Here is a 14,478-nt window from a genome sequence, read left to right as displayed (position 1 = left end):
ATTTCACCATGTTGCTCAGGCTAGTCGCAAACACCTGAACTCAAGCGATCTGCCCGCCCTGGCCTCCCAAAGTGCTGGGATTACAGGCATGAGCCACCAGGCCCAACCTACACTTTCAAAATAGTAAGAATTACACAACAATATACCCCCCACCTAGGTTGAGAAATACTAATACATTACAAGTCATTTTAAAGTCCACTCCCTGCCCTTCCCTAATTGCACCCTGTTCTCCCTCACTCCCCAGAGAATTAACCACTGTTCTGACCTTAATGTTAAGCATTCCTTTGCATTTTATTAAGTTGTAGCACAAATGCATGTATCCCTAAAAAATAGTTGTTTCATTTTGAAAAACTCAGTAGTCAGCACAACCCTAGCCCTGTAAAGAACTGATAATAACGGCCGGGTGCGGTGGCTTATGCCTGTAATCCCAGCACTTTGGGAGGCCAAGGCGGGCGGATGACAAGGTCAGGAGATGGAGACCATCCTGGCTAACACGGTGAAACCCCATCTCTACTAAAAATACAAAAAAAATTAGCTGGGCACGGTGGTGGGTGCCTGTAGTCCCAGCTACTCGGGAAGCTGAGGCAGGAGAATGGTGTGAACCCAGGGTGTGGAGCTTGCAGTGAGCCGAGATCTGGCCACTGCACTCCAGCCTGGGCGACAGAGCGAGACTTCGTCTCAAAAACAACAACAACAACAACAACAACAACAACAACGAGAAAAAAAAAACAGATAACATCACCACTTTTAGATGAAGGCTTCCAAGAAAATAAAAGCTGAAGAAGTCTCCAGGTCACGCTCTGTCTCTAGCTGCCCTCAATGTTCATCACAGCCCCTTCCGGTGAAATCATAGGGCCAGGCATACCAGTGAGTCCTCAGTAACAGGGCTTGCCACAATTGGGCCATCAGACAGGACTGTCCTGTGAGCCAGGCAAAAGATGTCTAGCATTCTGAATGGATGGACTATACTCTGAATTGAGTATTTTCTGCTTCTAAACCTGCCGTGACCTGACCCCAGTCCTTGCCAACTAGCCTTCAGGAGTAATGAAAACAGAACAATTCTGTGAGGTGAAATAAATGACCTGGTCTAAGCAGCAGTGATGTAGGAATTTCATCAATATGTGGTCAAGACAAGATTAGAAGCTAATATGAAACCCAGGCATGCTTTCCTAAAGTTGAAAAGAAAAGTAAATGTCAGCAGGGGAATTGTTGATGACAGCACTCAATCTGTCTCTCTAGTCTACCCTTCTAATCTGCACCACTGGCACGGCTCTCATTCTGGGATCTTCTCATCCTCCAGGGGGCTCTCTTCTAACTGGATCTCCTAATTCCTCTTAAGAAAGGTTGCCTAAGATCCAGTTTTACAGATTTTGCACACCTGAAAAAGTAGTTTTTCACCTCTCAAATTGAAGTGATAGTTTACATATAGAATTCTAGAATGGAAATAATTTTCCTTCAGAATTTGGAAGGCACTGCTCTATTATTTTCTTGTCTTCAAGGTTGTGATTCAAAAATTCAAAGCCACTTTTGTTAACAATCCTTTGTATGATAAATACAAAAAAAGATCAAGTTTTTTCTTTCAAAGATTGTAGAAACTTATTTGTTCCCAGTGTTCTAAAACTTCACAACATGTGCATTGTTGTAAATCTGTCTTTACTCATTTTGTTGTAAATCCAACAGACCCTTCCAATCTGACAACTAATGTCTTTTAATGCGAGGAATTTTCTTGAACTATTTCTTTGATGATTTCCTCCCCTTTGTGTTCTGTTCTTTCACTCTGGAAACTCACATTATTCAGATATTAGATCTCCTGATCCTTTAGCTTTCTTACATTTTTAGCTTAGTTTCTATTTCTATATTTTTTATTCTACTTTCTAGCTGATTTCCTTTTCTTCTACTGAGTTTCTAATTTCTAGTATCATGTTTTTAATTTCCAGGAGCACATTTTTGTCCTCCAAATATTTCTTTTATAGATAGCATCTTGGTTTTTTTTCCATAGATGGAGTATCCTTTCCTTTCCTTCTGAGGGTTTTAATAATAGATTATTTTCTATTACTTTCTTTTCTCCCTGTCTTGCCTGTGTATTCTTTAAGCTGTTGTGGGTTTTTTGCTTGTTTCATCCCAACCAATCATGTTAGAGACTTTCTCAGATAACTAGTGCTTCTTGGCCATCTACTTATACTAACCAGTAGAGAAGAAAACCTGATTTGAAGCTCTGAGCATATGATGAGCTTTGTTGACTTTGAACTTCATTCTAGGATTGTGTAGATGGTACCTGTTGGGGTAAAACACTGATGTCAGTATATGTAGGCATTTTTTTCTTGATCTGGTCAATTTCTTAAAGAAAAGCCTTCTGTCCTCCTGCCTAGAGGTAATGTCCTTGCTACCAATGTTCTGGTTGGAGGAAGAAGACAATGAGTTCCTTCATTCTGGGTTTTTTTTTTTTTTTTGCTGGACAGAGTCTCCCTCTGTCACCCAGAATGGAGTGCAGTGGTGCAATCTCAGCTCAATGCAACCTCCACCTCCCAGGTTCAAATGATTTTCATGTCTCAGCCTCCCAAGTAGCTGGGATTATAGGTATGTCCCACCACACCCAACTAATTTTTGTATTTTTAATAGAGACAGAGTTTTGCCATGTTGGCCAGGCTGCTTTCCAACTCCTGGCCTCAAGTGATCTGCCCTCCCAAAGTGCTGGGATTACAGGCATGAGCCACCACGCCCGGCCTTCATTCTGAATTCAGTGTGCATATAGCCATTCAATCCCTGTTTTTAGCATGGCGTTCACTGGTATTGTGCTCACACCCACAAATATGTCTCGAGTATCCCATCCAGAGGCTTCTCTGTTTGATCCCTTCAGAGACTAAACCTTCAGACCTCTGGACGGGTAAGCGCAGTCATGAGTGACAGGACAAACATAACTTTACTGTTTCACTAGGTTCACTTTTGTATGGCTTTGCCGTTTACAGTTTTTCAAGTTCAGATTCTTCAACTGTATTTCTACTGCCCTAATTTATTCCCACTAACTGTTGGAAAGTTCCACACAAATGCCCTCTGCAGAAACTCCCCTAAAAATACCTGTGAGAAACATACATGAACACCTTCTCCAGCTATCAAGAGTCATTGTCTGTAAGCAGGAAAAAGGGTTAAATGTTGGCTGGAAAAAATTTCTCTCATTATGCAAGTCCATTCCATCCGTGGTTACTTCCTGTTCATTCTGCTATCAAAAGAGCCCCCTGTGGTCAACAATGCTCCACTTGATGACTTTCTAGGTTTTTTTCCTAGATAAATATTCCATGTCCATATAGACTGGTTAAGATGTTAACATACATCATCTTATTTGTTCCTTACAACAATAGCCCTGGGAATTAGGAAGGTTGAGTATCATTAGTATTATTATTACTCCTTTACAGATGTGAAAACTTAGGCTGAAAGAGGTTGCATAACTTGTCAAAGATCAGATTATGCCAGGTGCGGTGGCTCAGGCCTGTAATCCCAGCACTTTGGGAGGCTGAGGCAGGTGGATCACCTGAGGTCAGGAGTTTGAGACCAGCCTAGCCAACATGGTGAAACCTATCTCTATTAAAAATACAAAAGTTGTGAATAGTGCCGCAATAAAGCAAAGAGTTGGAACCAACCCAAATGTCCAACAACGATAGACTGGATTAAGAAAATGTGGCACATATACACCATGGAATACTATGCAGCCATAAAAAATGATGAGTTCGTGTCCTTTGTAGGGACATGGATGAAACTGGAAAACATCATTCTCAGTAAACTATCGCAAGGACAAAAAACCAAACACCGCATGTTCTCACTCATAGGTGGGAATTGAACAATGAGAACTCATGGACACAGGAAGGGGAACATCACACTCCGGGGACTGTTGTGGGGTGGGGGGAGGGGGGAGGGACAGCATTAGGAGATACACCTAATGCTAAATGACGAGTTAATGGGTGCAGGAAATCAACATGGCACATGGATACATATGTAACAAACCTGCACATTGTGCACATGTACCCTAAAACCCTAAAGTATAATAAAAAAAAAAAAAATACAAAAGTTAGCTGGGCATGGTGGCATACACCTATAGCCCCAGCTACTCTGGAGGCTGAGGCAGGAGAATTGCTTGAACCCAGGAGGTGGAGGTTGGAGTGAGCCAAGATCACACCACTGCACTCCAGCTTGGGCAACAGAGCGAGACTCCATCTCAAAAAAAAAAAAAAAAAATCAGATAATATGCAAGAAATAAGGCCAGCGTTACTCAGATCCTCTGCCCCTCATGCACACACTACCTACTATACCACACTGCTTCACACAAATTAGCAGTCTTCATTTAAATTTTCACAGACCAATTTTGTTGTTGTCGTTGTTAGAGACAACATCTTGCTCTGTCGCCCAGGCTGGAGTGCAGCAGTGTGATCATAGCTCACTGCAGCCTGAAACTCCTGGGCTCAAGCCATCCTCCTGCCTCAGCCTCCCCCGACTAGCTGGGACTACAGGTCCCTCCTGACTGGCTGGGACCACGCCTGGCTCAGGCCAATTTTAAAGAGGAGAAAACTTACAGATCTGCAACAAAAGCTGAGATCTCTTCTCACAATTTGTGCATTTCCTCTTAGAAAAAAAAATGGGTGGTTCATTTCAAAAGTCTAGAGCTCTTGCCCTTGAATTACAGCATTGAAGTCACCTTATGATGTGGTGGCTAAGGTGCTAGGAGGCTCAGTGAGAACTTACCCTGCAGACAATGGATGTGGCTTCATGGCCAAACAGGTGCCCAAACTCTGTGTTTCCATTTTCTTCTATGCCTCAGTCAGCCCAGGTTTGCCCTAATGTCTTATTCTTTGTTTTCAGCTGAGCATAGTCAGTACTGAAAACAAGTCACAACTTTTGAGTTTTACTTAGTTACAAAGACTATTTACTAGTATTGAGGAAAGATACTCATTTTGTGGAGCTTCCAGATCCCTGCTCCTTGAGTTTGACTATCTGGATTACATTAAAGATATAATGGATGCGTAGAGACACCAAATGAACAGAGCATGTCACAAAAGTTATGTGTAAATTACATTTTTGGAACTTGGAATATATTTCCCCATAGGGAAATTGTATTGTGCTTTTTTAAAAGGCATGAATAAATGATGAAATAAATGGATAATAAAGTTCCCAAGCCAGCACACAAAAGCCTGTTAAGTGTGTTTTTAACCCATAATATACCTAAAGTATAAAGCTAAGTTAGTATTTCAGATACATTTGGTTCTGGGCACCAAATGTGGTTTTCATAGGAAGACACATTTTTCCAAGTGGAAACACTTCTAGTGCCTAAACAACATAAGGGCAAGAGAACTAACATTATGTTCTGCAAAGCATTAAGGACACTGAGTCACAAAATGGTTAATAACATTTAGGGTGTATTAATGCTATGCTCAAAGACATGTAGCCAGAGCCAGAATTTAAGCCGAGGTTTATCTCAGCCTGTGCTGTTTCTACTAAGCTTAGTTATCTCTGTAGGTTTATATTCCAAATATTCTGAACTGAGGACAACTTTTCTCCCCCAACTCCACCCCACTTCCTTTGGTACAGTAAGGGGTGAGATGAAGGATGGTACTCCAGAACAGCCACCCTCAAACCTGACCAGGCATCAGAATCACCTGGCAGCCTTGTTAACCAAGATTGCTGGGCCCCATTCCTTGTGTTTCTAATTCAGTAGGTCTGAGTGGGGCCTGAAAATTTGCATTTCTGACAAGCTCCCTGGTGATTCTAATGCTGCTGGTCCAGGGACTATGCTCTGAGAAGCTCTTATTAGGGCTTCCCTAATAAGTCATCTCAATAAATAGCCAATCCTTGAACCAATCAATGATTTTCATAGCTGGTAACAAGGAATGATGAAATTCACTGAATCTCGAATAGCTATAATTATGATTAGTACCTGAAGGGAGCGAGCAGGCCATGGAGAGACAATATAGAAAGGAAACAAATGTTCTCAGCAAGGTTGCACTCCATGCATAGATTTCATTTTCTGCAAAGAAGAAAAGAAGCCAACAATACAGAAATCAGCAGGGAACATTGGGCTTTGAAGATAAAAGCAATAATCGGGCATGGTGGCAACAGCATGATAACTACAAAACAATTGGGTTTACACCATTTTTTTCCCAATGCCTAGAGGGAAGCTTAATCAACCAACACGTGTTTATTGAGTTCTTACAGTGTGGTCAAACAGGAGTGGGTAAAGGTATGGGGAATGGCTCTTGACCTCAACAAGTTACAGTGATGCCTCATTGATCAGTTTCTTGAGGGAAGGAAGCATGCCACAAAGTGAAATTCCCAAATAAGTAAAGCTAACTCCTTAAAGTACTCAAATGTTATTTGAAGTACATTTTTTATTTCAAAAAAGTCTTCTGGCCGGGTGCAGTGGCTCACGCCTGTAATCCCAGCACTTTGGGAGGCTGAGGCGGGCAGATCACCTGAGGTCAGGAGTTTGGGACCAGCCTGACCCACATGTTGAAAACCCATCCCTACTAAAAATACAAAAATTGGCTGGGCGTGGTGGCGCATGCCTGTAATCCCAGCTACTCGGGAGGCTGAGACAAGAGAAGCGCTTAAACCCAGGAGGTGGAGGTTGCAGTGAGCCGAGATTGTGCCATTGCACTCCAGCCTGGGCAAGAAAAGTGAATCTCTATTTAAAAAAAAAAAAAAGTCTTTCTGAAATCCATACCATCCTACCATTTTAAACAGAACACAAAAACATGGTTTAAGTTTTTCTTGATGATTCTAGGCCAGCACTAAAGAGATCTCCCTTTAGAATATTAAGTAATGACCATAGGCTATTGAGGAAGTATGTTGCTGTTTGCCCCACATTTAAAGAGCTTAAGTCTGGACTTACTATTTGAATTTTCTCCATCGATTGCCATCTTATCTCTGCCTTTATTGGTCCACCTTCTAATAGCTCCACTTCACTTTTTATTTGCTGTTTCTTCTCTGCTGTGGATTAAAAGCATCTGAAGTTTGTAAGAACCAAGCCTAAGAGCGAGGGCCTGAGTATTTTACCTACAAATTGATTGAGTTTTAGGAGCTGGCCTTTGTCATTTCATTCCTGACAAGTTCTCACGTGATGCTGATGCTGCAGGTCAAGGAACCACACTTTGAGAACTTATTAGAGCTTCCCTAATAGGTCATCTCTACAAATGCAAATATTTCTTCCCTTAGAGCAGGAAGCCAGTTTGAAGGCTTCTAAATATACCTTCACTTTGAGAGGATGTTTAACCCAAAGGAAAGGATGCTTCCTTTCTCCTGAACAAGGCCCTTTAGGGCCCTATTTTCATCTTCGGAAATTTTCTAAGTATTCAGTACAGGATCATATTCCCTGCCCCCAAATTTGTGTCACCTACTTATTGGATGGATAAATAAATAAGGGTTGTATAAATGCACATAAATGATTGAGCACTCCCCATAAGCCGGGTACTAAGCAGATGCTTTCATCTGTCGTCTCCTCTAATCCTCACACACACCTTATGAGCTGGGAATGAATAGCTCATAGTCCAAGCTCAGGAGGGGAGAGTCAATGACCCACTCATTCAAGGTCATAGTGAGTGGCATAGCTGAGATTCCAGCTCAAATCTTCAGACCCCGAGGCCAACATGCTTCCCATTAGACCACAGCTACTGCCTTATTGAGAGCAAACCAAATGTTAGGGTGCAAGGAAAGATGGCAATTCAGTTTTTAAAAAGACAAATCCACAGCAAGCATAATGGCACCTCCACCCCACACCCAAACCCATGGTAGACAATGTTCTTCCCTGCTGCATGTGAACGATCTCAGATCTTTTTCTCTAGAAGCCAGAATGAATTAGTTAGAAGAAGCACAGAATATAAACCCACATGCCTTAGCTTCACTTATCTGGAAATTTCACTTGGTGATGACTCACTGAGAAACAGTTCACTAAGGGCCAGGCGTGGTGGCTCACGCCCATAATCCTAACGCTTTGGGAGGCTGAGGCGGACGGATCACCTGAGGTCAGGAGCTCCAGACCAGCCTGGACAACATGGTGAAACTACATCTCTACTAAAAATACAAAAATTAGCTGGGCACGGTGGCAGGTGCCTGTAATCCCAGCTACTCAGGAGGCTGAGGGAGGAGAATTGCTTGAATTCAGGAGGCAGAGGTTGCAGTGAGCCGAGATCGCACCACTGGACTCCAGCCTGGGCGATGGAGCGAGACTCTGTCTCAAAAAATATATATATATATATTTTTTTTCTAGCATGAGAATGATGAAACTCTTCTTAAAACATTTTATTTTCTTTTTCCAAATAGTTGTTTCTAACTATAAAAGTAAAACATGTTTATTACAGAAACATTTGGAAATTACAAGTATGAAGAAAAAACTTTCTTCCCCTATGGGGAAGGTAGACATTCTGTAGAACTGACAAATTATACCTTATCCTATCCTACACCAGTAATTCTCAATCAGGGGGCAATTTTGCCCCTCTAGTTGACATCTGGCGATGTCTGGAGGTATTCTGGGTTGTCACAGCTTGGGAGTGCTGCTGGCATCTTGTGGGTAGAGTCCAGGGATGCTGCTAAACAGCCTGCAATGCACAGGACACTCGGCCTCCCGGTCAGCAAACTATTAGGCAGCCCAAGATGTCAGCAGCGCCACGGTTGAGAAACTGTTTTAGATTATAGCACACGTAAAGGAAGGATTTCTGGTTCCTTGCAGATGTTTGCTGCCTCTCTATCACATTAGTAAAATTAAGTTGAGGGAACTGAAACCGCTGGCTTTGGGTCTGTTTCTGGGTGCACACCCACAGGCTGCAGAAGTCTCACTGGTTTCAGTTATCGCTGGCTGCAGAACTTTTTTGTTTTCTTCCAGCCCAGATGACCTGAAGAAGCATAGATGCTACCCGTAGATGAATGTGGCCTTTGGCTCTGCTCACACAGTTTCTCTTTAATCAAAGAAAGACCACAGTAAAGGATATTTACAAGGAAAGGGAAAGTGAAAGGGCGAGGAGAGAAGAGCAGAACCACCAAGGAAAACTCCTACCATGGTCTCTGTAGCCAGCCTCCTTCTCACTGATGTCGGTGTTCTCACAATCCTTTCACTCCTATTATTTAGTGACCTCGCCACTCTAAGTGTGGTGTCCAGTGCAGCAGAATTGGCACCACCTGGCATCTCCTTAGAACTGCACAATCTCAGCCCTCCCCAGACCCTCGACTCAAAACTCTGCATTTTAACAAGATGCCCACGTGATTCGTCGTATGCACATTAACATTTGAGAAGCACTGCTCTGAGTTTTCCAAAAGGCAAAATAAAACTGCAGAGTGAACAGCTGCAAAACAGATGCAAAGTTAATCACTTGAGGTCACATACGACTCCTACAGGGGATTTATGACTCTCTGTGGATGGTAGCTGGTAATATAGAAAATAGAAATTTGAAGGAATATGTGAAAAAAAGTAAATGCTGTGCTACAGCCCTTTGAGTGCCCTAAAGGGATTCACCTTGGGTTAGAGGAAATGCCGTGCCCAGCCCCTGAAATAGTTTCATGTACCCGATGAGAGCTCAAGTGTTTGGTGTTTTTGTTTGGGGGGTTTGTTTGTTTTCATTAGGGAACAGAGAATTTATACTGGTCTTCCATGAAATAAGAGAGATCTATTTGATTAGTATTTCCAACCTAGCATTCCACAATACCAAAATTTGTAAGAAGAGTTGATGTTATACGTTTTTAAATAACCTAGAAAATAAGTTAAGGCGAATGGGTCCGGTTCAACTTCAGGTCTGCTTTCAACTTACTCAAATTGGATTGATGTTGTTCTTCAACAAATATCAAGTCTCAGGATCCGTGCAAAGAAGAACTTCAGGGAAAGCAGCCACTAACAGTTGCAAACCCCTGCCATCGCTGCAGACAGCCCAGACAATGGAGGTGGGGAAGAGAGCTGGTGGGGAGGAGGGCGGGGCGGAGGTTAGGGCGGAGGGTGCAGCTACAGGATGGAGCAAGGGGGAGTTCTGCACGCCCTTGTGGGTTAGGAAGCTGAGCTCACTGCAGAAATCAGCCTGGTCCTGAACCCTGGACCTGAGCTGCATGGGGTACACGTTCAGTCTGACTCATGCACTGGCCTGCGGAACAGACCACAACTCTGCCTGGTGAAGGTTTTCAGAGAACCATGTCAGCAAGTCCTGCTGCCTCCTCGGGCTCCGGAGCTGTGGCCCAGTTTAAGGTGAACAAGTCCCACAAGTCCCACAGGTCTGACTCCGGTGACCATGTCCAGAAGCAGCCGCTAGAGGCTGCACTTGGTCCCTTCAAGGAAGAAACGAAAGGGCCTGAGCAAATTTGCAGCTGGCTTTGTTCTGCCCGGAACACTCTGTTCTTTCCTCGCATCATCCCACCCCGCTGAGGGCTCTCTACACAGGCCTGCAGCAGATCACATGCCAGCCTGGAAGTTAGAGCACCCCGGGGCCTCTAAGTTACCAAGGGAGCGCCAGATGTGCCAAGTGGCCTCCTAAGGGAGACTGCCTGGGGGCAGAAGATTTTGCTTCTCCAATAAGAGGCAACTGTCCTCTGACTTCAAGATTCTGAAGCCCAGAGAACTGATTCAGAGAGAGGACAATCGAGCAGGATGGAGACAGAATGGACCCAAATACTGTCCAAATGTTCAGTGTTCAGTGAACCGGCTTCTGTCACAGTGAGGTACCTGAGGCGGGGACTGCTCCCCGGGAGGGTGAGTGGGAGTGGGCTCTGCAGGGGGAGCTGAGTGGAGAGAAATCAACCAACCAGAAAAGTGAAGCAGAAGTTTCTAGAGGCTTGCCCCGCCTACCAAAGGAGTATTCAGAGGTGCTTGAACTCTTAAGGTCACTGGACATTTTTAACTGGGGTGAGGACTCGGACAGATTCACAACAAGGCAAGCAGCAGAAAGTGGCTCCTGAAGTGCTTCTTGAGAAATGTGAGCCAACACATCACAATCACACACAACACCTGAGAGACGCTGGCGTTGCTATAGGGAAGGGGTGTGATCCACCCTTTGGGAGCACCCATTCCCCCCACCCCACCCCACTCTGTGTTTTGTGCTTTCTATGTTCCATTGTTCAGTGACGTTCAGTGACCTCACAGCCCAGTGGGGCAAATATAAATATCCCCATTTCTCTAATGTGGAAAGTGGGACTGGAAGAGGTTAAGTAACTTGCCAGGGTCAGCTGGTAAAAATGACAGAGCTATGATGCTTGTTTGATTTGGCTTATAAGTAGGTAATATAGTCATATGATTCAAAAATCAAAACCGTAGAAAGGGGGCCAGGCGTGGTGGCTCAGCCTGTAATCCCAGCACTTTGGCAGGCCAAGGTGGGCAGATCACCTGAGGTCAGGAGTTCGAGACCAGTGTGACCAACATGATGAAACCCCGTCTCCATTAAAAATCCAAAAATAACCCCGGCGTGGTGGCATGTGCCTATAATCCCAGCTACTGGGGAGGCTGAGGCAGGAGAATCTTTTAAGCCCAGGAGGTAGACGTTGCAGTGAACCAAGATCATGCCACTGCACTCCAGCCTGGGTGACAGAGCATGACTCTGGCTCAAAAAAAAAAAAAAAAAAAAAATCAAAACCGTAGAAAGGTATACAATACAAAGTCTCCTGTCTACTGACCCCCAGATTGTCAGTTTCCCCCATCTGTCTCCTTGCCACAAACACAGGTAACCACCATTTGTTCCTTGTATACTTTTAGCATTTCTTTATGCATATCCCAGTTAATAGAGTACAAAGTCTTATTTTTCTCCATTTTTACACAAAACATGGCATACCGTGCATACTGTTCCATGCCTTACTTTTTTTTCTTTCAGCACATAAAGAGTTTGAGATCAACAAAATATCTTGAGATCTTTTCATTACCAGCACATAAATGCTTCCTCATTCTTTTCATTTTGCAGCTGCACAGTATTCCATTATATGGACATACCATAATTTAATGGAGCAGTCTTCTGTTGGTGGACATAGGGTTGTTTCCTGTCTTTTGCTACTATAAACAATGTTGCAGTGAATAACCTTGTACCAGCATCATCATGCACATGCCAGAGCCAGGAGCCCACATCTATCTGGATCTAAATCGTCTGGGTTCTCTCTACCCCAAAGCTGACACAGGACTGATCATATGTCAGCTCTAGTAGATAAATGCTCATATCTCTGTCCCCACCCCCACCCTCTATCGTCCTATTTTCTTTTCCTGTCTATTCATATTTGAAACAACTACAAAGACTCCAGACAGAGAGTTCTTGCCATTTTATCTCTTTCTGTGGTTGCTTTGCTTCATTCTTTAAATACCGAGTCTGACTGTAACTGGGCTGTACCAGAGACAAAATCTACAGATGTTCTTCTGCATAAACATGGAATTTCAGCTACCAATTGGATCACAGTGTCTCATCCATGTGCCAGGGAAGTGCAAATCCTTCATACTGTAGCCCACAACAGGCTCGGATCCCAGCTTAGAACTGGAAAAAGACCTGCTAGAGGCAGCCTGCTGCTACAGAAGCCAGCATCTGTCTCCATTTCTGGCTGTTGACCTAAAGGGACATTAAATGAACAGTGACAACATTAGGCAGGCCCAAGGAAGTCTATCTCTGGGAAAGAGAAGACCCATCACCCAAACTTTCATCCTTGTCATCCGTGGTCATTTTGTCATATCTATCTATCTATCTATCTATCTATCTATCTATCTATCTATCTATCATCTATCTATCTATCTATCATCTATCTATCTATCTATCTATCTATCTATCTATCTATCTATCTATTATCTATTTTTTTGAGTCAGAATCTTGCTCTGTTGCCCAGACTGGAGTGCAGTGGTGCAATCTCTGCTCACTGCAACCTCCACCTCCCAGGTTCAAGCGATTCTCCTGCCTCAGCCTCCCAAGTAGCTGGGAGTACAGGCGCCGGCCCCACGCCCGGCTAATTTTTGTAGTTTTTTTAGTAGAGACGAGGTTTCACTATATTGGCCAGGCTGGTCTCGAACTCCTGACCTTGTGATCTGCCCGCCTTGGCTTCTCAAAGTGCTGGGATTACAGGTGTAAGCCACCGCACCTGGCTCATCTATATTTATACCTAGATTTTCAGATTCACCTTTCTGGCTTTTTATCCCTCAAAATAAGATTTGGCAATTAGAAAACACTAAAAATAATAAATAAATAAATAAAACTGGAAGTAGGTTGTTTTTAGTCATGTGATTCTGACTATCGCCTGCATAGTGGACTGACAGATGGGTTCACTCTGTTTTGGAGGCATTTCCATTGGACTCCTCTTTCCTGAGCACTTACTACCAGTTGCTCTGTTGATGAAGGATATAAGGCCCAGGTGCTCCTCTCCGAAAGGAGATTCAGACACTTACCAAATATTTTCAATGCAGAAAGAGACATCACTTCAAAGTAATATGGGCTATGATATAGGAGAGAAGCATGCCTGGGATATCCTTGAGAGGGGGTACTTAGCCTAGACTGGGGAGAGAGAGGAGGAGAAGCAAGCAGTTCAGGGAGGCTTAAGATGCTTGAGGCCGGGCGCAGTGGCTCATGCCTGTAATCTCTAGCACTTTGGGAGGCCAAGGCAGGCGGATCACAAGGTCAGGGGTTCGAGATCAGCCTGACCAACATGGTGAAACCCCCTCTCTACTAAAAATACAAAAATAAGCCGGGTGTGGGGCCGGGCATGGTGGCTCATGCCTATAATCCCAGCATTTTAGGAGGCCGAGGCAGGCAGATCACGAGGTCAGGAGATCGAGACCATCCTGGCTAACACAGTGAAACCTTGTCTCTACTAAAAATACAAAAAATTAGCCAGGCGTGGTGGCGGGCGCCTGTAGTCCCAGCTACTCAGGAGGCCGAGGCAGGAGAATCGCTTGAACCCAGGAGGCAGAGGTTGCAGTGAGCCGAGATCGTGCCACTGAAAAAAAAAGATTCTTGAGTACGCCCTGAGGAGCCAGCAGGAGGTGCTCAGGCAGGAAAGGTAAACAGCATGGCCAACAGCAAGGGCCAGAGCAAGGAAATAGTCACCGAAATGTAACTTATTTTTCTAAACACCGGAAAAATGAAATAGCAAACTAGTAGCCCACATGAACCAAATTTCAAGGGGGAAAATGGAGATAAAAATTCCTTAAATATCAGCCGTTCCTCTGATCTTTTAGACAGGTCGTCAGTAAGAAGCTCACCCTGATCCTCTCCACCAACCTCGGGAATGCTTTAGCAGAGAGGGTTCCAGGCAAGCTTCCCACAACGGACTCAGCCCTTCTGTTTCTTATCTCCGACCTATGACTGTTTTCTGCTAATTACAAGGAAGGCCTGAGCTTGCATTTTTACAAGTGCCGCCAGCACTCAGAATTTATACAATCCCTCTATCTTTCCTTCCAGCTGTTGACTATCAAAAGACAAGTCAGTAGCCTCCTGGAATCCTATAGGATGGTCCGTTTTCCCTAGGAATGGGGACACCATGGAAAGACTGCAAAGCCCAAATCACTGT

General features: G+C 44.0%; 1 pseudogene; it reads left to right on the top strand.

Moving 5' to 3' along the window:
* Positions 1 to 14,273, top strand: part of LOC116481560 (golgin subfamily A member 2-like) — a 59,745-nt pseudogene extending 45,472 nt beyond the window's left edge.
* Positions 14,274 to 14,478: the final 205 nt, after the last annotated feature.

This window comes from Hylobates moloch, unplaced genomic scaffold (assembly GCF_009828535.3).
Source record: "Hylobates moloch isolate HMO894 unplaced genomic scaffold, HMol_V3 SCAFFOLD_14, whole genome shotgun sequence".
NCBI classification, from domain to species: domain Eukaryota; kingdom Metazoa; phylum Chordata; class Mammalia; order Primates; family Hylobatidae; genus Hylobates; species Hylobates moloch.
The sequence above is the reverse complement of the archived record's forward strand: the minus strand, read 5'-3'. Positions and strand labels throughout refer to the sequence as shown.